The 25,246-nt window shown below is 41.3% G+C and overlaps 2 long non-coding RNA genes across 2 annotated transcripts in view; one reads left to right on the plus strand and one right to left on the minus strand.

Annotated features, from left to right (window-relative positions):
• The first annotated feature begins 2,667 nt into the window (after positions 1-2,667).
• Positions 2,668-11,938, plus strand: LOC309367779. The gene is made up of 2 exons (XR_014167352.1): positions 2,668-2,779; positions 11,634-11,938. It is a non-coding gene; the product is annotated as an uncharacterized lncRNA (long non-coding RNA).
• Positions 6,095-25,246, minus strand: part of LOC309367780 — a 29,557-nt gene continuing 10,405 nt past the window's right edge. The window contains exons 3-4 of the long non-coding RNA XR_014167353.1: positions 9,541-9,679; positions 6,095-6,129 (exon numbers count right to left, since the gene is read on the minus strand). This is a non-coding gene — a long non-coding RNA (uncharacterized lncRNA). The remainder of the gene's footprint in view (positions 6,130-9,540; positions 9,680-25,246) is intronic.

Genomic DNA, 25,246 nt, shown 5'->3' on the forward strand with positions numbered 1-25,246 from the left:
AAAGACCCCTTTCTACCAATGGGGCACAGCAGGGATCACAGGGGAGGCGGGAGGGTACATGTAGAGAAAGTACATAACATGTGTTCCGTATATAACGTGTGTGCTTCGCTGGTTCAGCTTTGGAAAGAAATCCCTGAACCCAAATTCCAGTGCTGAAATAAAACTTGTGAACTTCGACTCAATTGTTTGTCCTTATTGGCTGGGAGGTTCAACAAAAGATCGGACCAGTTGGGGCCCTAAATCATGCAGCGAGATTTACAACTACATGGGAAGTTGCCTGATGTGCGTAATGATGAGGCACTGGCTAAATGGATGGTCCCACACCCCCTTTGCACCCACACTGCCCTTTAAAGTGAGCAGCATCTGAATAGAGCTAGTGTATTTGGGAGAGCACAGCAGAATGCACTAATGTGAAGGCACTAGTTTCTCCTCTCAGTAATATGTGCAGGTCTCCATCTTTACCTCCTGTCCCATGTCCAGCCTGGCTCCTAATAAAATCTTGCTGTGTAATCCTGTTAATCCTATTAATTTTGATGCAAATTGCTCCCAGGTATGTGGGTGTAGGATTACAATTGTTGCAATCAGTTAGTCACAACCAAGTAATAAGGGTGATGATGAAGACAAAGATCCCCGGTAGGAGGCCAAGGATTTTACAGGTACACAAGACTTTCCCCTTTTTACAATTAAACCATTGCACAATAATCAAAGATGCAAGCATGGGGTGGGGGGAAGGAGAGAGAGACGGCTCTTGGACAAGGGAAACAAGAGCAACTGGTTGGAGAAAAGGAAGTAACACAAAGTAGGTCAATTAATAAATTAAGATGTAATGAAATGAAATGCTTTTTTAAGCCTTAAGAGACAGTGCCTTTCTTTCTATTTGCCTTCCATAAGAAAACTAAAGAAAGGTTGTAGCTAACTAATCAAGAAGCTTTTCCTAAAAATGGTCATTGAAAGCAAACTGGGAAATAATTTGAAAATTTGAATCTGTTCTGGTGTAGTAGATAAAACTCTAAAAGATATGAAATAAATTAACAAGCTTCCCTTAGCAAACCACTGACAATTATTTTTGAAAAGCCATGGTAAAATTGACAAAGCTAAGTTTTAGATCAAAGGCTCTTTCTCATTTTCAAAATGGCAACATTCACTCCCAGCACTAACTTTTATTTCTAGAAACCTCCCCAGTGAACCTCGAGAACCAAACAAGAAGGAATGCCAGGGGAAACAGCAGGTGTGCATTTCACCCTTGTTGTCTAATGCCTAGAAGAACTTGCCTGTATTTTGACACTGCAACATTCTGTGTATCCATGGTGGAATTGTTGCCACATTCCTAGTTGTAGGCTCCCACATAAAATTGCTGGTGCAAAACAATGCATCTGGGAGACAAAACAAAGAGCAGTTGCAAAAGGAAACCACTGAGTGGAGTTGACATGAGCAAACTTGCTCTTCCGCTGTGTGGGTTGCAAAAAGCAGCTGCTGCTAGCAGAAAAACAGCAAGCACATTCAACACACTTTTAAAGTGCATGGCTCTCCTGAAATAATATTGGGAAGTGCAGTTGGCCCCTCATACGCATCTAAAATTCCCAGCAACCTTAACAAACTAGTTCCCAGGATTCGGGGGGCAAGGCAGGGGAGCAGTGGGTTTGACCAGTGTCTCTTTCCAATGCTTTGGCCTTCCCATGTAAGCTTGACTCATCTTAAAAGAGCACTCCATCCTTACTGTTGATTCAATCTTTAAAGCTGTTGTTCATCAAATATGCCAACTTGCTGACAAATATGGACTCCTACTTATTACTGATTTTGCTTCAGAAACTCTGTGCTGCACATCAGAGGTTGGGTGAGTGGAAGCTTGTTGGATCTACTTTGCAGTGAAAACAACAACAGCCTAACAGCTGCCAGCAGGAGCCAAGTGCAAAAATGCACACACAGCCCAGCTGCAGTATCAGTTAAAGGGATTATAATACAATGGGATTATAATAATTCAAGTAGAGAGGATTTTAATTTCAAATTAACTTTGTTTGATGCATTTGCAAAGTTGCTTGATTAAAGGAATGCTGAGTAATGGTGGGAGGCACCAGCTAAGAAACCCCCCAAGGGAACCCCCAGGGGAAGAAGGCTCAGAGTCAAGGGATTGGTGGTGGTAAGAAAATGAGTGGTCAGAGGGAGAAGCGGGAGCAAAGCAGGAGGAGGTGACAGGGTTTAGTGAACAGGAAGAGGCTGCGGCAGAGCATAGTTCAGACTTTGAGGCATAAGCAGAGGCTGGAGGGGAGGGGAGACAGGAGGGGTGCTCAAGAGTCTCCCCCTGCTGCAACCAGCTCCCCTCCCTCTTGGTCTCTGAGAACCTATCAAAAATGAAATGAGGAAAGCAGAGGGTGGTTGTGTACAAACGCAGCCTGAGACTGTGAGGGAAAGACCCTGGAGAGGAGGAATCCTAGTGGGCACTGGGAAGGCAGGTTACCTTAAGTCCTCACAACTGCAAGACCTCCTAGAAAGAATTGCTGAGAGCTGTGTTTCCTTGACTAAAAAGTTAACTTCACTGGTCTTGGATGACATAGTTTTGTTGCAGACCAACGCCTGACTTCAGCCCTGACAGGCAAATACTCAGACCATAGAAATACAATTGGTAGATAGGGCTCTGTGTGATGTCATTTCCTATCCGTTCCTAGAGTGGAAGGAGCACATACTAGTTCCTGTTCCTGTTCCTTTGACCAGCATTGGATGTAGACATGTCCCCGCTTGCTCCAGCTTTGGGCACATGCTTGAAGCGAGTTATGCTGCAAATGTAAGTATTTTGCCTGCATAGTTTTTACTGCTGCCTTTGCTGTGAATCAGTGACATTCAACTGCGTGTATGGAAGGCTTCCTATATATACACTGCTGCTGTATGTGCATGGGGTGTTCCATGCAATTAGAAATCTTACTCAAATATAGACTTCTATTATGAATTTTCTAGTACCCCTCCCCCCCCCAAGTACTTATTCATGCAGCTCATATTTAAATGATGGAACTCGCTTCCACAGGAGGTGGGGTAACCACAAACCTAGATGGTTTTAAAAGAGGATTTGACAAATTCATGGAGGAGCAGATGGCTATCAGTTATCATACCTTTTAGCTACGGAGGTTGTGCTTTGTCTCCTCAGTGGGAGGCTGCAAGGCTTCTGAATACCAGTTGCTGAAAACCACAGGAGGGGAGAGATGCTCTTGTCCTCAGGTCTTGCTTATAGGGGCATCTGGCTTGCCACTGTGAGCACCTGAGCCAATGGCTTCAAGTTACAAGAAAATAGATTCTGACTACGTAAATACCAGGAAGGCCTTTCTGACAGCAAGAGCTGTTTGACAGTGGAAAGGACTCCCTCGGGAGCTTTTGCTATTCCTCCTTGGAGGCCTTTAAGCATAGATTGGATGGCCATCTGTCCTGGAGGCTTGAGTTGAGATTTCAGCACTGCAGGGGGCTGGACTAGATGAGCCTCAGGATACCTCCCAACTCCACGGTCCTATGAGCCCATGACTAGATATGCCAATGTCCTGATCCAGGAGGCTCTTCTTATGCCCTTATTTCTGTTTCCCCATTGTTAACTGTATTTTGCTTTGTCATTGTTATTCTAAAACAAAAGATGGACTTGCGCTGCAGCTTGTCTACTGCTTAACAAACATCTGAGAACAGGTCAATTTTCACCGACAGTAGAACAAAACAGAGTATGTGTGAGTACTTTCCTCTCGGCAAGAAATACTTGCCATTGCTGTAATCTGCTAATGGCTTCCTTACCTTAGAGGAAATTCGCAGGGTCAGCCCTGTAATGCAAAGAAGATAAGAACATAAGAAGAGCTCTGCTGGATCAGGCCAGAGGCCCATTTAATCCAGCGTCCTCTTCTGACAGTGGCTGGGCTGATGCCCAACGCAAGTCTGCAAGCCAGACCTTAGTGCAACCTCACACTCTCCTTTGGCGGTTTCCAGCAGCTGGGATTCAGAATCATACAGCCCCCAATGGTGGAGGCAGAACGTAAGTATCATGGTTAGCACTGGCAGAGGAAGAGGAGTGTGGGTGGTGTGCCACGCCACCGGGACGTGCGCCAGCTCCGCCCCTGCCTGCTCTCCGCCCCTCGGTACCATGCCAGAGTATGAAACTCCACCACTGATGGTTAGTAGCCACTGATAGCCTTTAAAGCTAATATGGAATGATTAGTGCAGCAGCCCCAGGATACTGAGTGGTTTGGATATTGAGTGGTTCTAGTCATTGTCAACATGCCCTTGCATTCAGCAAGCAGATTTTCATCTTGCCTAGGATATAAAAGACAAATAGGTTAACACTGCTCTTTCTGAATTCTGATAACTGACAGATAGTTTGAAGAATATGTTTTTGTCTATATCCTGACAAATAAATCAATATTGCCTTTTAGTTTGAATTATTGTAGTACTTGGAGATATGAAGACTAGCTTCTTCCTTGCACAAAGACTGTTAGTAGTCAAAGTTAAGTGTTCCCTAATTCGTAGTAGTAGTAGTAATAAAATAATAATAATAATAATAATACAGACAGTCTCTCTCAAACCCTTCCATAACATTTTATTTTAAGGATTATATGACATTAAACTTCTAAAACCATGGTTTAGCAAATGGTTACTGGTATGAATACATTTGGGGAGGAAACTAAGGACAATTAATAAGTTTTTTAGTTCCATCTAGTGGGAAAGATGTGTATGCTGTTTTGTAATGAAATTGGCAACAATCATGACAGAAATGCTGAAAAAAGAGAAATGGCAAATGTTCTGTTAAATATAAAACTTCTACATATGGGGAGATATAATCAAGAGGGGGTGCTTATGTTAGTGTTTTTTGTTTACTTGGTTATGTTGGAGAGAAAAATGGCTTCGAATTTTCAAGCTCCGAGAAGTGTATACGTTAATGCAGGTTATAGCTTAGATCAGAAGAAACCAAACATGGCTGGAATTTTCCTCAGATACCCAAGTAATTGAGAAGTGAAGGGAACAAAACTTAGCCAAAAACCACCATTGTAGGTTCTGGGTTGGCTGAGTAGGTTAGAACTTAGGCCCCAATGAAATCAATGGGGAAAGATAGTCACAGCTTTCAACAATTCTATAAAGCGTGTTCTCCTTCATGGAGAGCACGTGTTGCGGTGGGGGCCACCAGGACACTCCAAAGTTGGGGGCGGGCTAACTGATCGTTGGCCACTGATGCGATTGGGGCTTCCCTTGTTGTTGGGAAGAAATTAATGTTGCCATTTATTGATTGACAGCCAGAAATGCTAAAACTCCTTGCACGAGGCTAGGTCTTCCTCTTTTCGCCTGTGCAGCGGATTGCCCGTCCCTCCCTCCCTAGAATAGGGTTGTTCGCTTTGACCTTGCTATGCCTGTCATGGGGTCGTCTGCTTTGGAGCGGGGGCCTGGTAGGAATTTTGTCCATCTGGCTGATTGGCTGGGGCCATTTGGTTTTTGCCTACTGCGTAGCAAATCGTCACAACTTGTAAGGTTCACGGTTAGGCATTGGTTTATGGTTTGGTTGGTTGAGGGGCATGGATTGGCTGTGCCTGCCCCTCTAATGCTGCTGCTGCAAGGGATTCCGTTAAAGGAATTGGGGGCTAACTATTGCTTGTCCACTCTGTCAAGGGGGCTCGGGCCATAGCAATGAGCTCCTGGTTGCATTTGGGGTGAGGGCAGGTTCCCCTATTCTGTATTCCCCCATTCTGACTTTCACATCGTGCGGAATGTCAGTCTGTCCCCCATGGTGGGGGCAGATAGTCGCAACCAATGCCTAAGCAACCACTCACAAATTTGTATTTTAATAAAGTTGTGGCCAAAATTATGCCAAAAACCTTAAACAAAAATTCTGTGTGATGTGTGAGTTATTGGGGTGGACCTGGGGACCTCGACACGCAAATGAATGGAATTTATCTTAAATAAAGGGACTACAAAGGTCCTCTATTCCAACCCCCTGCAATGTAGGAATATTTTTGCCCAGCGTGGGGCTCAGACCCATGACTCTGACATTAAGAGTGCCATGCTCTACCAACTGAATGTTTGTTTATTTCTCTGTTTTTGCACTAATTATATTTCACCAATTGGAGTCTTTATATCTTGACATGCCACATCATGATGATACCTCTCCTTTCCTTAACTCTGAGAATAAACAAATAAATAGTAATTGAAAACTTGGATATACAGTACACCAATTCTATCACTCCTCTTTTGATTCTTCTTCCTTTATACCCAAGAGCATAATTACAATCTACAATAATGAATTTATAAAAGCAGATCATTATGTGTAATGCCAAAGTCCTTCAGTAATTTATTTTTAACATTGTAACACTGAGCTGCATTATTGTCGACAGAAAATCATGTAAATTCTCTGAAGCCTCTTAAACAGGCCCTCAAGGTAGAGAGTTATAGCATTTTTCTGCTACAGGCTAGTTTCACTGTCAAAGTATAATGTTAGAACTTAGGGCATGAAGAGCCAACTCTTCAAAACTGAAGCAGAAAAATAGGTGGAGAATTATTTTCATATAAAAGGTGCATTACTGAGTAGCTCAGTTGAGCGGGAAGTCTGCACGTGAGTCAGACCTACCACTAGTACTATTATTATTTAGTGACATTAATGAATTAATGACCTTCTATACATTAAGGCAAGGGACGCGGGTGGCGCTATGGGTTAAACCACAGAGCCTAGGACTTGCCGATCAGAAGGTCGGCGGTTCGAATCCCCATGATGGGTGAGCTCCCGTTGCTCGGTCCCAGCTCCTGCTCACCTAGCAGTTCGAAAGCACGTCAAAGTGCAAGTAAATAAATAGGCACCAATATGGCAGGAAGGTAAATGGCGTTTCCGTGCACTGCTCTGGTTCACCAGGAGCAGCTTAATCCTGCTGGCCACCTGGAAGCTGTACGCCGGCTCCCTCGGCCAGTAAAGCGAGATGAGCACACAACCCCAGAGTCATTTGCGACTCGACCTAATGGTCAGGGTTCCCTTTCCCTTTCCCTTTATACATTAAGGCAATGTACAACGAAAACAGCAAAAGAAAAATTAAAAAATACAAAAAAGGTATTGATACATTTAAAACAGAACTAAAACCATACAAATAGACACATGTGACAAAGACCCATATATCCAGTTTGGAAAGCCTGAGACAAAAAATGCCTTTAATTTAATGTCCAATAAATTTCATTATGGTTGATTTGTGATTCTGAACTTCCCTTCTTCCCTTCTTGTGTCACATATGAATGCAGGACAGAATGTGGACAACACAAAACAAATGAGGTCAGCTACTAGAGAGAGGACCTTCTCAGTGTTGACACCCACAGAAAGGACTGCCTAGTACTGATATGATAACCTTTTTAGGTGCCAGGTCAATACTTTTTTTTTACTCCTTTTTATATTAGCTGTACTGATATCATTATCTGTTGCTGGTTTTAATTATGTGTTAGATTTTAATATCATGTTGCATTTTATGTTTTTAATTTTCAATTCCCCCCCGGGGGGGGGGTCTTGTTGTATCTTGGCCAGAATGCTATTCCACAGAACAGGGGCAGCCACACTGAAAGCCCTGCTCTGAGTTATTGTGGAGTGGACTTTTGCAATCTTTGGAACTTGCAGGCTTTTGAAGACTTTGGAAGTGCTGTGCATATAACGGATCTACAGCATATGTGATAAGGTGGTTTCTCTAACGGCTCTGTGTATAACGAGTTGCCAATATAACAGAGCAAGCAAACGTTGGCTCAGGTTGACTACTATTCTTATGCATGGGACTTGGACATGAGCACTAACTTCAGATGTTATATACTGCTAAAAATAACAAAGACATACCTCTGCTAATGCCTCAATAGTCATTGACACTATTTGCCACATCTAAGGCAATCATATGCCTCTATACTAGCATTGGTTAGCTCTGCTAGGATCAAAGATGTCATTCTGACCAACAAGTTCTACTGATAATTGAATCAGTGTACTATTAGCATTCCCTGGGAAGCAAACACCACTTGTTTCCTCAAGGGACACCTTAGATATCTGACTGTTTTCATTGGTTCAGAAAACTGTTGTGACCACCCAATCAATCCATGACAGGATACCTGCTTTGTTGTACCTGCTGATGACTCAGTATCAGTGCCAGTAGTCATTGAATGTCCCTTTTGTCTAGCTTTGTACTTGATTTAATAATATTTTTTCTCTAGGAAGCTCTGCTCTCTAATTGGTGTCTCTCAAATGACATGTCCTCTAAATGGTTTCCCTGTTTAGTTTTAGTTTTTTTTATCCCAGACTCTCCACAGTTCAACCTTTGGAATTCCTCTAGGAGAATGGTATATGCTTCTATCATGCAAGCCTGCTCAACTTCATGAAAGTCCATGGAAACAAACCTTGTAAGCCTTAACTATATCTTATCCCTTTGTCTCCTCTCTGTGTTTCTTTTCTTCAAGTTAGCCAGGATCTCTCAAGGGAACATGTTTTATGCTCTTTCTTTAAGGGAGCTTCCCCCCCTCCCATGTTTAAACCATATTATGAGAGTTCTAAGTGATCCTATCTTGTGAATCACTAACCACTGAAATATATGTATGGCCCTAGGGTGACCTATAAAAGCTTTCCTACCTTCATCCATCCCATCATCATCTGAGCCTCTTTCCTGAAGCTTTTTCCCCCCTTCTGAGCCTTACTATGTATCAACCATATTCAGGTGGGTGAGCTAAGGCAGACTAAAGAATTTGTGCCTAGTCTTCATCCTGTCCATGGAATCCCACATTTTTCAAATCAAAATGAAATCTGGAGAGTCACCTGCTTTCCTCCTCCTTTCCACAGAACAGGCAACTGAGAGTATTTCATTTCACCTTTTGTTCTCTACCTTTACTGTTTCCCAAATTGTCTTTCTACTATCATGTGATCCAGGGGTAGGCAACCTAAGGCCCGGGGGCCAGATGCAGCCCAATCGCCTTCTCAATCCAGCCCACGGACAGTCTGGGAATCAGCGTGTTTTTACATGAGTAGAATGTGTGCTTTTATTTAAAATGCATCTCTGGGTTATTTGTGGGGCATAGGAATTCGTTCATATTTCCCCCCAAAAAAATATAGCCTGGCCCCCCACATGGTCTGAGGGATGGTGGACCAGACCACGGCTGAAAAAGCTTGCTGACCCCTGATGTGATCCAAAACAAGGTAATTTGCATTCAAACATTCCCTTGTGTGACTAGGTTTCCACTGCAGCTCTGTCAGATCCCTCTCCCTGCTCCTTCTCTGGCAATCACTGAACTGAGTGCGTCCATCAATCTCTATCATAATAATGCACTAATTCTAAGTCATTGGTCAACTTTGCATACATGCAAACCCAACATTCATCATCTCTTCCCAACTCTTCCTCTTTTCGCAACCACCAACCACACACTGCACACTGCACACAAAATCTGGGATTTTAAAATAAGAAAAAAACTTAGAGTAGTAGGGATAAAGTAAGCTGATGAAGTGTTTTGTGAATCAGACTAAAAGCACATCAAATAGAGCACCAATTTTCATATGCTGTCAAACAGTTTAAAAGAAGGGGGTGTTGCCCTTACCCCGTGTTTTGTGTGCTCATCTCTGAGCTCTGCACTTTCTCTGTGCTCAATAGATCAGTTATACTTTGTTCAAAGTGCTGAAGGGTGATTTGATAGGGTGATGGATGATTATCTTCCAGGTCACTTTCATCCCATGATGCTTGGGGAAAGAGACAGAAAGGTAAATAGATCAATGGAAAGTCTTAAAGAATCCTTGATGTGTTCTTCCTTCTCAAAGCAGCTCAGCTATCTACAGGAGCTGCGGAAAGGGAAGCCATGGGGAATGGCAAATGAAGAATATATTTGCTTTGGAGTGAAGCCCATTTCAGCAGAAGAAGGAAACTTTTCCTCAATCTGCTATATTCTCTGTTAATTTTTTCACTTAAATATTTTAACTAAATCTAATTGGAACATGATAATAACTTAAACCATAGCTGTCAACTTTTCCCTTTTCTTGCGAGGAATCCTATTCGGAATAAGGGAATTTCCCTTTAAAAAGGGGAAACATTAAGAGCTATGACCTAAACATGCTAGCATTTCACTACAGAATAACCTTCCTTATTATCCTCCAGATTTTAATTGCTCATTGGGTTGGATTCAAAGAGTAAATGTAAAGCAAACATATTCTATTTGGGTAACTAACTACTATTTTATACTTCCATCCAATCTCAATATGCGTTTTTTCTGGAATGCATTGCTCCCACCCTTAACATCCATACCACTCCTTCTTTCAAAGGCCTTTTTCAAATGTGCAATCTAGGTAGAATAAGTAAACATGAGAGAAGAAGCAGGTTCTGTCCAGAAACAGCATGCATTCAATTTCAGCATCTTAAGTGAGCCAACACACTACAAGGCAAGGTTCTCATTGCAGTAACAAGACCCATAAATGAATGCACAATGGATGGATCCTTCCACCATGATATCCATGAATGGTCATTTGATTCAGACTAAAAGACTGAAAAAGGCTTGTGTTTAAACATCTCTAGACAGAATCACATTCTTCCCTCAAACCTTTCAGCTCCACTCTTTGCCTCTTTTCTCTTCCTTTCTCATTTTCCACTTTTATAATTTGCTGATTTTACATTGTAGGCCAGCAACTAGGATTTGTGCTAAATCACAAGTGCTTTATGAGTAGGAAACATGATGTTTAAGTATACTCCCTATTTTCCTGGCCATAGGAGCATACAAGAATCCAACCTCTATTTTAATTAAACTCTATAGAAGCTAGGCCTGAACACTCTTCATGCATTGTATTAATGTTTGAGGGAGTAGGGCTACATCAACTAACCCCACACCTGACATTGTGCACTCTGACTTGCCCTGCCTGCAGTACAAAACAAACATTTGTACTAGGGAAACGAATGAATTTCAGGGGAATACGACAAACTGGTATGTGTGACATTGGAAAATGGACTAGTCAGTACTTCTGATGAAGGCTGCTGACTATGCATTATGTAAAGGGAGAATTCGAACTTGGGGAACTGTTTTTGATGGCAGGGGTTCCCATAACATATATAGCTCAATGCACACTTTATGGCCAATGCTGTCTGGAAATGGGCTGCAATTACCTGATGGCCAATTCAAAGGAAAAAAGGAAAAACTTAAAATTTTCAACAAAAGTAAAGTGTTGGTTTTTCCTTTCCTGATTTCACAAGAAAGCAGTGTGTGCATATATTTAACAAACATGCACATTTTACCTGCCCACAAACCCACTAGGCATCACACCCCAAGGGGCAGAAGTAGCCTATTCAGTATTCAGTCCGAGTGTATTTATAGCCAAAGAGTCGAACTGTGAGAAGAATTTATCAGGGCTGTGAAAGGAGCATCATGAATTATTTACCAAAAAAATCAAATTTTATAACCCTTCTCAATCTTTCATAAACTGTCTCTTCCCATTTTATTTGAAATTTTACCTGCAATCATAATACAGCATAAGTCAGAGAAATGTCTTTCTGAAAGATTTGTAAGAGCACAGGTAGAAAGCGGGCACACAATAGTGCCTGTACTTGAAAGAATTGCTGGAATGACTAGTTAAGTGTTTAATTTCTAAAGCATGCAGAGGAATGTGACAGATCTCTCTTTAAACTTCCATAACCCCCTTTCTTTCCATTTAGGAGGAAAGAAAGACACAAAGCATCAGTCACACCAGTTCTTCTTTAAAGATCTTCTCCCTCCCGCCCTGTTTCAGAAAGAGCAGAAGGAAGGCAACCTGCAACTCTCCCTCCTGCCAGTTCTTCTTTGTTCCTACTGCAAAATTCTCCTTTTTATCTCTCTCCAAAACCAAAGCAATCCTCTGCACAACCTCCATGGCTGAAACCCAGTTCACTTCTTGCCCTCTCCTACTATCTCGTCTCTAGGTCAGTTAAATATTCAATTGCCGTTTTATTTTCTCTCTCAATAAAACTGGATTTGGGGGAAAGCTCTGATGTAGTCTGTGCTGCTCTCTGAGTGGGCATTCTGCTACCTAGGCTAAATGATCTGAAAGTTACCCAGATGTGCTCCTTTGTACTTGGAAAAAGTGTGACTTTCAGCAGCCTGTCTACTATTCAGCAGAACAAAACCAGGTTCAGAGTGGGAAAGGGTCTCCCTAGCACAGGTTAGCTAAACTCTCCCCAGCCATTTGTCTTTCAGAAGAGTTTATTACTTGGCACAAAGTAAAGTTTCCAGGCATGTATAAAGACATGTAGCCTAAGCAAGACAGCAGTATTGTCAAGGGATTCATGGGGAGGGGGCAAGTACACTTTTGCAAGTACACCTTTGGTGTTAAATAGTTCTTCTTGTTATTTATTCTCATGATTCTAGATGGCCCCACTCACACCCAATTTACCATATTCTGCTAGCAGTCAACCCCTGGCATGCCCTGGAGGGAGCTTTCTTCCCCCCAAATTATTTTTATTGGTTTCCATGTAAATACGTTAACAACACACAACTACCGTACCTTGTCCAGTGATGCATTAAGTTTCATATGTAGTACATAGTACACAAGCAATATGTTTATTTCTGCATTATCAGTTCAATATGTGTCTATTTTTGAAGTGCCTTTAATTACCCTTCTGTGGTGAACAAGGCGTTCTGATAGGGCCACATTCCAAATATTTATCCAGATTTCAATGGGGATATCTATAGGTTGTTTCCAGTATCGGGCTATTGTTAATCAGGCTACTGATAAAAGAACAACTAAACCTCTGAATTTAAGGTAATTGTTTAAATTTGAGTCTAAGGATAACAAGGCAAGAGCCAAATTGGGTGGAAGGGATTGCTGCGTAATTTTGGAAATAATGTGAAACACTTTTTCTCAAAAGGAATATACCAATGTGCAACTCCACCATGCATGAAATATGAGCCTCACTCTCTGCAGCCTTTCAAACAGGGGAGAGATGCTAGTGCTTATTTTGACTAGGCATGAAGGAGTCCAGTGCTAGCGAAATATACGGTAATTTTAACAGAAGTCTCCTGCCAATGAGCAGAGATGGTTCGTAGGGATGGGTTGTGCCAAGTTGATTGTCATTTATTATCTGCAATTGTGATCCCTAAGTCTTTTCCCCATATTGTCCAGAGGCCTCCTGTATCACCCGTATATTGTTCTAGAAGAATGCTATAAATTAAAGACACAACTCCTTTTATTTCATATCTTGATTTGTTAAAGACTCAAAGATGTAAGAGAACGAAGGCCTCCCGCCTTGCGTACCAAGTATCTTGCAAATGTGCACAACGGAATAGACTGAAACCAGGTTAACTGGGCATCATCCAGTTTCCCCATGAGCTCATGCTTAGAAACTGCAGAAGGCTTCTTTTCTCCTCACATTTTTAAATTGTCCATATTTATCCTCCTGTCGGAATAATGGATGGTCCAACAGTGGAGTCAATGGTGAAGATTTAGGGCCCCAATCCCTCCACACCATCAGCACTGCCTTTAAAAATGGGCTTTGAATCTTTGATGCAATTTAGACACAGATTTATCATTCTGTGTGAACTAGGCCAAACATTATTTGGTCCAAGAGCTGCTGTCAAGAACCCTACATCATCAGGTAGAAAAGGTTTTGCTATCTTTGTTTTCTATTTTTCTATTTATTAAATTTGTATGCCGCCCTTCATCCGCTGATGCCAGGGCATCTCACAGCGTAAAAATACAAGGTAAAAACACAAAATACATAATAAAAAACAAGAACGGAAACATAACAGACGAATAATCCCTCTCCCATAAACACATTTAAAAGGATATAGAATGTTAATTAACCAAATATGTTATCTAGACATCTTAGAAAAGTAGTTCCAAAACTGCTGGGTTGGGTGACAGTCCCTCAAACTATTGTGGGCAAAAATTGCATCACAAGGCACATGAATGAAAGAAGCTGCATCTGTTTAGGAATCACCTGCTTAATTTCAGACTCTCCAATCTTGGTCCAGGCCCTCTGGAAAGGCATTGCAGAGCCATAAAGTGTCTGCCGGAAACTGGAAACTCGTAGAAGCCACCCTCTTGTGTGGTAAAATATTCAGTCTGTCTTTTTTATATGAGGCAAATCTCAAATCAGAACATTTAATATAGTCCAAGATAGGAATAGGGTATGAATTTGATTCAGCACACATTTAAAGCTAAATCTATCAAATTCACATTTTTGAAAACATTATGAAACTGAAACACTGCTATCCTTTGAAATTCACACTTATCCACATTTTGTGATGCTGTGCAGACATGCTTATATTAGCAGAAAGGTTGCAGAAAAAGCAAATATATTTATCAGGGGATCTGTGTTATATTGCTTGGAAATATGTGTTTATTAGTAGAAATTCAAACTAAAGTGCTTGGTAATTTTTATAAGGTTTTTTTTTATTGCAAATTGCTGTAGAAATGTGGAGACTGAGTTTCAGATGGTGACACTCAGAACTGAGGAAACAGAAATAGGAAGGTCTTTCCATCCGTAGTCTAAGACATAATCATTTCCATTGTACTAAATTGAAACTATGTCATTTCTGAAATTAGGAACTACTTTAGGAGTAAAATCATTATCTTTGCTTCAGGAGTTGATAGTTTTGCATTTCTTCCACCCAATGTTTTCATAACTGATAAAAATAAACACATTGGGCAGTGGTATGTGAGTTACTTTTACTCAAGAGTTGACCCATTGAAACTAATGGGCATGACTAAATTAAGCCCATTCATTTCAGTCCATCTGCTCTCAGTAAAACTTAGGTGAATACTACATACAACCTCCAGAAAGTCCCAACATTAACCCTTTATTTTCCACCCATACTTCAACCCCAAACCATCTGTTGGTCCTTTTTCCTTGGAAAAGCAAATTATGTATGTGTGCATGCATGCAGTTGGCAAGCCCTGGGTTACAGTGACAAGAGGAGCAACATTTCATTTTTATCAGTTTTGTGTTGTTTTCATTGCTCCATCTACCATTACCTGATAGAGTTATCAGCAGTTGCTGATAACACCTGGCAGTTTAGGAAGAGGCACATAGTATTTGTAAGATGTCTAGACAGGTGCAGTCTGACCAGTGGAGTAATAGCCTCTTGGAAGCAGCATCTCTGCCTCTTACTGCAGGGAGTGGGAGGCATTGAGCAGTGAGGGGAAGGAAAGTTTGGGGTTGCAGAATAGCACCAGTGGAAGACCTGGATTGGCTCTGCCAGTCAACTGCACAGCCCTGACCTCGCCACTGCCTCAGTGTCATGGTAAGCGGCCACAACACTGCTGCTGGAAGGCTATTACTAGTTATGCACTATCAGGCAAATCACTCCTGGTTATTGGAATAATTTTGATTTGCTTAAAAGACTCTGGTGCCTCCTTTAATGCAAGCTTGGAAAGCAGAGTAAAAACTGGGGGGTGGGGGAAATACAGTTGTGATAATCCCATTCCAGGGCAGTGAAGTCAGCAATTTAACAAGCAAAGGCTTTTTATGAAAACGAAATGCCCTGGCCAAGCAGGATTTGATGCTTAATCCGTGGTTTGGTCTGATAAATGTGGCTGGAGCTACTGACAAAGAAGCTCTGCTTCCGACTTGGGTTAATTTATCCTCCACGAAGGAGGGAAGTTGCAGCAGGGCTTTCAGGCGAATGCTAATGCCATACCTCTCTGGTCCTTGCTACTGTTTTGCCTCTGCCTGTAGTCCTTGCTTGGATGCCTGTCTCCATCTGAATCCTAACAGTTGTCTTGGCTAAAGTCCTTCATAAATGCTTGACCTTAATGCTTGTTCCCTTGCTACTTACCAATGCCAACCTTAAGTCCTCTGGTTTGATTCTGTTTTGCACCCCCCCCCCCATGAGCAAAAGGTTACTGACCTTTGAAAGGCTCCTCTAAAAACCTCCCTGTGTGTGACAACTAAACAAATCCATTTTTGTAATGTAAACTTTGCATGATAGGTGGTTTGCCATTTCAGTTGTCTACAAACATCTATGCATTTTTATGATATTATAATAATGAATCCCAGCTAACTGGTTTAGTTGCTAATTAAGGGCTAATTGACTTCATTGGGAGTTGGCTCAGGCAGTAATTGCATCCAAGTCTCCGGGAAAGGAAAAAATTCTCTCTGGGCAAATCATAATGTGATTGCTAATGTTGTATTTGGCACCTGTATATTAGAATGTGGGTCTGAGATTTCTGCATCGGCAGAAAAACAAATCTTGCAGCAAGAATGTCTTGTTCAGATTGTTTGAATAAATATATACTTGAAAGTTAACTACATACTCTGGGTGGAATCAATTGAGCATTTACTGCATAGCGACTGTTTTAGATCTTGCCCCATGTCCGTTCTTTATATGGAGAGCCAGAGGCTTGAGTCCTCTGGCCTTCTGGGTGGCTGAGCACCATCCATAATCAGATGAAAAAAGAGCATGTGCAGGGATGCCACAGGTACCTGCAAGCTTCCTGTTGCAGATACATTTCCTAATGGCTATTACATGTGAAATGGATATTAACATATCAGTGAAAAAAGACCAGCGGTTTAATCTGCAAGCTGTTGTGCAATTAAGGTAATTATACATTCATGGCACAAAATGATTCAGATCTGCATTAATTTATACAGATTTCTTTCTTACGGAAAGCTTGGCCTATCACGCACTATCCAGAAAGCTAAAGGGCTGCACCAACAGGCACAAAACAACCTCTCCACAGGGCCACAAATCCAACTTAATGGTGTAACATTGGCAAATTTCAATAATTTTCCCTAACAGGCAGTTATCTTTCCACAAGAGTCAACATTGATGGCAAAATCTAGCATCACCTGAGCTTTGTGAGTGCAGTTTTCTCTGGATAGAAGCGTAGAGTGTTTGAGGACTGGGACATTCTCAGGGAAACCAAAATGCTTGTTTACAATGCTATTGTACTACCAACTTTACTGTACACTTGTGAAACAAGGACCACTTACGAATGCCATCTCCAACTCCTTGAAAGATTCCATCAATGGTGTCTCCAAATTTTTTTACATATCACTTGAGAAGACAGGTGAACTAATGCCAGTATACTGGAAGAAGCAAAGATCACCAGTGTCAAACCAATGATTCTTCAACATCAACTTCAGTGGACTGGTCATGTTGTTTAGATGCCTGATTGTCGTCTTTCAAAGCAACTCTTCTATTCCCAACTTAAGAATGGAAAGCATAATGCCAGTGGAAACAAAAGGGATTTTAAAAATGTAATATAAACACCAACAACTTGGAATCACTTGCCTGTGAGCGCTCCAATTGGGGAATAGCCTCAAGGACTTTGAAGAAACACAAACTCAGGAAAAAAAGGAATAAACAAGCTAAGAGGAAGGCATGTTTGGCAAATCCTCACCCTTGATCAACTCCTGCCCGAAACCAATATCCCCACTGCGGAAGGACGTGTGGATCCAGAATTGGCTTCCACAGTCACTTATGGAATACTGTTAAGACTACATTCATGGAAGACAATCTTACTAAGGTACGAGTGATCGTCAAGGAAGGAATTTAGACAGCAGTATGGGTTTTAAATCAGGAATATGGCACAGAAGTACGCCAACTCTGCATGTGACATACACAATAATGATTGTTTGTGCTTTAGAATGAGGAACAGCAGACACTAACTAATATGCAATGCACAAGAATGTGGGTACATGTTGCCAGGCCCCACACTACAGGTTAGTCAGGTTGCACACTGGCTGAGCAGCTTGGAAGGGCCCCCAATGGCCTGACCTGGCCATGCTGCCATTCACCGGCCCCCCTTCCAGACCCCTGGATCATTCTCAGTCGTGGGCAGTGCTGCAGCTTTTGAATGGGGACCATGCTCAGCTCTTATCTCCTTTCTGGAGATGTCCCAGCCTATTGATCTATTGATCGCATAGCTCTATGGACTGGGACATTGCATTTTGGCTAACATAAGATGGTGGGCATCCCCATTCAAAGTGCCACTACCCATCCTCCATGAAAGCATATTCAAAAACCTGACAAAGGGTGGCATCAAAGCAGTAGCTGTGAAAGCATGTGGCAGCCACAGGTAGGGTGTCCTGTTTGAGGGGTTGCTGGGGGGTGGTAGCCCATCATCAACACCATGTAAAGGGTCCCCTGAAATCTGATGTTGGCCCTGTGTGTTGCAGACTCCCATATCTGCTTTAGCTTGTAACTGTGCCAAGCATAAGATACTAGCTTTCATCTGGTTTCCACAAACACCATTTGGGGAGTCCAAGGAGCAGGTTGAAAGTTGGTATGATCATACAGATAAAATTTTGCCACATGAACTTCTAATTCATGCTTAGACTGAAACTCAGTTTGTTGAATAGTTCAGTTTCAGCTAAGCATAACGGCTTCAGTTTCGGTAGTGATGGTGAAGCATTTGGAGAAGCTAGTATTGCTAATTGTATGACTTGCGTTAAAAAAGAAAGAAAGTTCTAATGTACTTGAGGCGCAAGATTCTTATATACTAGATGAACACATCATATTTCACCCTTGCTGCTTGATTACATTTATCTCAATATATTCTAGTACATGAATTGTGGCAGTAATGCAAAGGTAGCAGTAAATATAATATTTCATTTGGTTGGGTGAGAAATTCTTGGTGTATTATTGAAGGTATTATTCAAGCATTTTGGGAAAGGCCATTTTTTATTAAGAGAGAACTCTTGTTAAAGAATAAATAGCAAAGTTCATTTTAATAAAAGCAGTGTTGACACTGGTGTCTCTTTCATTAAAACATAAACAATATTTTTTATTATGGGAAGTTTGTCTAGGAATGTTAGTTATGGTGGGCATAATTCAGCCTCATTTAAACTTATTTAAGGCTGCACCTTATTGAATGCAGTAGGACTTACTTGTGAGTGAATATGCATACAATTACTCTTTATGCCTCACTCTTTGTTTTTCACTTGAACAGCTCACTATGCGTGTTCACCCTAGGCAAACATGTACAGAATTGCACTGTAAATCTTTTCCATTAAAATTATTGGGAATTAAAATGGTTTGGTTTTTGCTGGATCATTCCTCATGTGTTCCAAAATTTCTCACATATTATTTTTGCACAAGGCTTCAAGAACATCAATAAAATAGGATGATCCTTTGCACCAGCCCCATTGACGCAGTTAGCATGGCACACTACTTCAGTACGTTTTGCACTAGAGTATGCCCCAAAATGAATTTAATCACTATCCAACAGATGGCATAAGATGTTTGCTATGTCTGTATACTGCAATGAAACAGTAAGCTCCAATCCCCCCTGTCCCCCAATATGAATTAGGTGCAAGAGAAGAAAGATCTGTAATTACAAAACCATTGTATCTAAAAAGGTTGACCATCAACTCTGGTTTTGAAATACTATATTTGTTGGAGCAATCTTCCTTTAAACATCAGCCAGTTCTAAACATAGGAGCCAACTCCTAGGGGGTGAGGTCACTTTAACCCCCCCCCCCAAAAAAATATTGACGAGGCTGGCCCTCCTAAGTTGATGGGCACTGCCAGTTAAATAGTGTTTGCACACCACATCTTGTGATTGATTATGTGGGGCGGGGCTTACCTGTTTCCCAATATTTCGTTCAAGTTGGCACCCCTGGTTCTAAAGCTTATTGAAATAAATAGACCCCGCTCCTATATGCTAAAGTTTCATACAAACAGGATTGCTTCTTAATGTGAGTTGCCTACAGAACTTTAAGATATTTAAGCCACTTCCTCAAACTACTTACACAATCAAGGATTCATCTAAGGAAAGGCATTTCAGTTGCTTCTAGTGGTAGAAGGTTCCTAACTCTCCCACTGACATCAATGAGACTCCATCATGTTTCTGTATGTCTTGATCGTGCCTTAAAGCTGTGTGAGAAGCATTCACTTTTTTGAAGAATATGACGGCCTTGAACAAAAAAGTAAGGTCATGCAGAATAGTTAAGGACTACTGGGAAATGATTTATAATGAAATGAAAAAAACTGTTTAAAACAGCATTCCCCCCAAAAAACAGAGGCATTCCTTTTAGGAAAGATACAGACAGAGGTACCCAGGGGTCAGAAAAGGTTATTTATGTATGCAATGACAGCAGCTCAGATTTTGTTACCCAGAAATGGAAGATGGGAGAGGTCCCAAAGGAGGAGGAAGGTCTGATGAATTAAGATGAAACTGAGAAAAAATAAGTTATAAATATAATAGGACCAAGGGGTTGCTGAAAAACTGTAAAATAAGGATGCAGAGAGGGGGAGGTATGGGGAAGTCCATGAAAGAAGGTTTATGAAAAGGAGGATATGAAAATATACATGTTTGTATGTGTTTGTTTGTTTTGCTTGTTTTAAAATGAAAAACCAATAAAAATTTTATAAAAAAAAGGAAGGTCAGCTGAAAATGATGGAATATGCAGAGCTAACAGCCAGCAGGGTAAGAGAACAAGAAGGAGTGGAGGAAGATGAATGGAAATTATTTGTGCAACATTTGGAAAATAACTGTAAGCAAGTGAAAATGCTGGCAGGATTAATATAAATTCAACAGTATAACTGAAATTAAGATTATATGAAAAAGGGGAGGGATAGACGGCAGAAATAGAATATGCAGTATATTTTGGAAGTATAAAGGAACCATGGAAGGAAAAGAATGGAAGTCGTTAGATGTAATGCTTTATATTTTATTGTGGGAAATGTATATCTGAAAATTTAACAACTTCATCACTTTTACATCCAGCTTCATCACTTTTACATCTCCCCCTGCCCCCAGAATGTGGAGGACTTGGTGGACTAGGGCCTGGGAGATCAGGGTTAAGATTCAAATAAAACTCATCATGGGCAACACACTCTTTCAGCCTAAACTATCTCACAGAGTTGTGAGTAGAGTGGTACCTCGAGTTACAAATGCCTCAGGTTACAAATGCTTCAGGTTACAAACTCTGCTAACCCGGAAGAGTTACCTCAAGTTGAGAACTTTGCCGCAGGATGAGAATGGAAATTGTGTGCCGGCGGTGCAGTACGCCTCTAGTTTCAGGTTAAGAACAGACCTCCAGAACGAATTAAGTTAATAACTAGAGGTACCACTGTATAACATGGGGAAATGGAGAACCATGAGTGACAGCTTGAATGACAGCTTGTAGGAACGGAGAGAGGATATAAATGTAATAGCGATGAGGGAGAAGAAAATATGCAGCCTGTACAATCCTGAAGCTGGTGTGCTGGGTTTGGAATAATACAAACAAACCCACATATGACAGAAAAAATAGAATCTAGAACACAATGGGAAGTGACTATTCGGGTGAAGCTGCCTGATCCACTTGACCCAAGGCTGAGCTACCCTTGCTTTATGTACCCTATAGAAAACCCTTCCCCATCAAATAATCAGCACCCTGTACCCTTGTTTCGCCCACATTCATGAGCACAGACTTTTTTCAAACTTTTGTGTGGGTGCCTCCCTTTAGAGCACACAGACTGCCTCACTTTCAGGCCCAAAATCGCCTTTAGATAAACGTGTCTCCTCGTGACTTTGTAATGGATTCATCACTTTGCTCCAGATTCAAAGACAAAATTGTGTTGCACTGATATCTTGACCTCCAGTGCAAAAATCAAACCTGTGAAGATTTTGCTCAGCTCTAGTCGCTAGTAAAAAATAAAAAAGGAATTAATTCCAAATGAATTTAGAAATAAGCATTTAAACTATTGAAATGTGCTACAAAACATCTGACCCTCTAAATGGGTTCAAGCGTAACTTACTGTTACCAATCACAAGGTCATTGCTGTAATTTAAGTGCCTCGTCCGGTGCGAAGGTGGGGGGGAGCATCTATAATTGATCGAGCTGTTCCAAATGCTTTGCTCATCTCTCCAGACCACTTTTTCAGCTGCCTGAGGTTAATCACCAAGTCCACCACATGCTAATGCCCTCTGTTACATCATAATTAGGATGAGACTGACGGAGCTGGGGAAGGCTGATGAAATTATTCATTTTTTCCCCCTGAGAAGCCAGATGTTGCCAGATAGATTTCACTTAATTCTCTGACAGCTGCAATAATAGGCGAAATATGCAGCGGAGACTATAGTGACACTGATAACGGCATAAGGAAAGGAATGAGAGGCGTGCTGCGTGGCTACTTCATTATGATTATTCATTACGGTGGATCACCTCATTTTATGTGGCAATTAGAGAAGACTGGGGAGGGATTTAGTGGCCAAAAATGTGGAGTTATTTTAAATCTGCAAATAGAGGCATGTGCTAAGGCTATGATGGTATATTCCCAATCAGCAATTCACCCTGGTTCTGTGGTACTTTGTCATAATAAAGAGTTCCACAGTACTGAGCTGGCATTATTAGAGCAATGGATTATTAGAGGACATGGAATCTCCCAACATTCCCACCTCCCCATTTCATTGTCAGTGTATCTTTATTGATCATTGAAACTGTTCAGTGGTCAAGATCAAAAGATCCCACAGTGTAGGCCCATAAAGGTGAACACACCACAGCTCACCAAGGCCTTGGTAGAATTCCTAGTTTTATTAGCTGCCCAGAGTAGGGGAGAAAATAAAAAGTTGCTGAGTACTATGTTAGTCCACAAATGGGATTAGCAGACTTCGGGTGGCTGGTGAACAAAAGTTCTACATAATGATACCTCTTGTAGGTGCATACTGGCCTAACTGTAAGGTAGAAGAATGACATAAACACAATTGCGTGTCGAGGTCCCCAGGTCCACCCCAATAACTCACACATCACACAGAATTTTTGTTTAAGGTTTTTGGCATAATTTTGGCCACAACTTTATTAAAATACAAATTTGTGAGTGGTTGCTTAGGCATTGGTTGCGACTATCTGCCCCCACCATGGGGGACAGACTGACATTCCGCACGATGTGAAAGTCAGAATGGGGGAATACAGAATAGGGGAACCTGCCCTCACCCCAAATGCAACCAGGAGCTCATTGCTATGGCCCGAGCCCCCTTGACAGAGTGGACAAGCAATAGTTAGCCCCCAATTCCTTTAACGGAATCCCTTGCAGCAGCAGCATTAGAGGGGCAGGCACAGCCAATCCATGCCCCTCAACCAACCAAACCATAAACCAATGCCTAACCGTGAACCTTACAAGTTGTGACGATTTGCTACGCAGTAGGCAAAAACCAAATGGCCCCAGCCAATCAGCCAGATGGACAAAATTCCTACCAGGCCCCCGCTCCAAAGCAGACGACCCCATGACAGGCATAGCAAGGTCAAAGCGAACAACCCTATTCTAGGGAGGGAGGGACGGGCAATCCGCTGCACGGGCGAAAAGAGGAAGACCTAGCCTCGTGCAAGGAGTTTTAGCATTTCTGGCTGTCAATCAATAAATGGCAACATTAATTTCTTCCCAACAACAAGGGAAGCCCCAATCGCATCAGTGGCCAACGATCAGCTAGCCCGCCCCCAACTTTGGAGTGTCCTGGTGGCCCCCACCGCAACACGTGCTCTCCATGAAGGAGAACACGCTCTATTGGAATATAACAGAACTACATTCACTAGCAAGGAATAGTGACTAAACAAACAAAATTTGAGAAAACATATTAATCACCCCCTGTGGTACTTAATTTTAGAAACTCTTTATAGAGAGGTCCATTTTCTCACTCCTCAATGACTTTTAAAACAATCCATCAGTTGGTCAGTCATCAGGTAGAGACTTCTTTCCTCAGAAACAAGCCTCTGCAAAAGCATTAGGGCAACTGAATTTTGGGTCAACTTGTAAGGGTTTTTGCAACATTGCTTTGTATATTACCTTGAATATAAATGTGGAATTGCATTTTTTTTTTAAAAAAAAATAAGATATTGAGAGCAATTCAATGTCACACTATTTTGATTGTTTCATCAGCACAAATATTTCAGCTTGTTGGCAGAACTATATCCCCTCCCCTCAACCTCCATGCTGTTCCGGGGGTTATTCTGACATACACACCCCTAACCAATTTGAGGGACATCGGGGAAAGAGAGGTGAGGAAAGTCCCATTGCACCAGCAGGACTCATTTCACTAGTTTCCTCTAGCAGCTCAACTGTTTAGTTCAACCCAGGTCTTCACAACTGTTTACATTGCCTAATCAGAGATATCGGAACTACAGACATGCAGGTAGCAACTGATTGTTACTTTCATTTATTGCCTCTTGCTCTTCTATTTCCATAGAATAAGCTGCTATTCTGAGACTTTTCAACTTGGCTTCTACGTCAGCAGATGTATTCTGTTTTATCCATGAGAATATAAATCAGATCAAAAATATCTTTGCACCAACATGTTGGTAAGCAATGTGTAGTTATTTGTGGTAAAACTTTTAACCAAGTATGTCAAAGATAGTTAATTTTTGCAAATCTCGAATACGTGTGTTGTTATATGTGGTGACATAAAATAATTTTAAGAAATGGGGCAGGGGGCGCTTTGCATTTCAAGGAATGTAAATGAAATGACCCAGATTTGCATTTTGTGTGTATGTTTAATTTTCTTTTTAATTCAGTTGTATTTTCTTTCTTTCTTTTTGCATTAAGTCATAATAAAAAAAGATAGTTAACTTAGCTGAGGTAGAAAAATATTTATCTTCCAGGATATTTCTGTTTTTCTGTTTAGTGATAGAAAAGCTCTTTCTTTTGAGTTCTCCCCACTCCCAATTGATCCTTGTTATGAACAAATACAGTTCACATTTGAGTATGTTAAATATGCAATGACTTTCAGAAATCTCGCCTGTTAGAGTAGAAATCACTATCTCTGTCACAAATGTTTGGACAGCTGTCCATTGTCTGTATAAATTAGAAAACTGTAACAACGACTGTCTCTGAAGAATAACATTTAATAGAACAATGTTCTGAAAACAGCAATGAAGGAACCTGTCGTGTTTGGCCAGGAATACATTTTTATTGAACTATTTGGAACCAAAAAGGGAGAAGTTAATCCTAGGTCTTTGGTCATTTTACAGTAACTAAAAGGCAGGGGTGGCCATTTGGACTGGATCCTGTAGTCCCCAGTGGCCCAGCCCATCTTAATTTTAATCAAGTTGAGGTACATACTGAGCTTCTCCTCACTTTACTCATCCTGTGCTGCAAGATGGCAGACCAGTGGCAGTGGTTGAGGATACACTGAGGTGGGTGCCACAGTGTCCCATTCAATTTAGTGGACCAGCCTTGAGTGTTTATTTGGTTCCGACATATTCTAATCCTGATTTGGTAACGTTGGTGGCCATTCCAAATTTCTACACAATATTGACTTTGCCTCAGGGCCATAGAAAATGTGCAAAAACAAGCAATCTATTGAGTATTTTATTTTCTCTCTCTGTTTCTCTCACTCTCTCTTACACACACCTTATCCACAAATCTT

The sequence above is a fragment of the Podarcis melisellensis genome (assembly GCF_964234715.1).
Source record: "Podarcis melisellensis genome assembly, chromosome: 4".
NCBI classification, from domain to species: Eukaryota; Metazoa; Chordata; class Lepidosauria; order Squamata; family Lacertidae; genus Podarcis; species Podarcis melisellensis.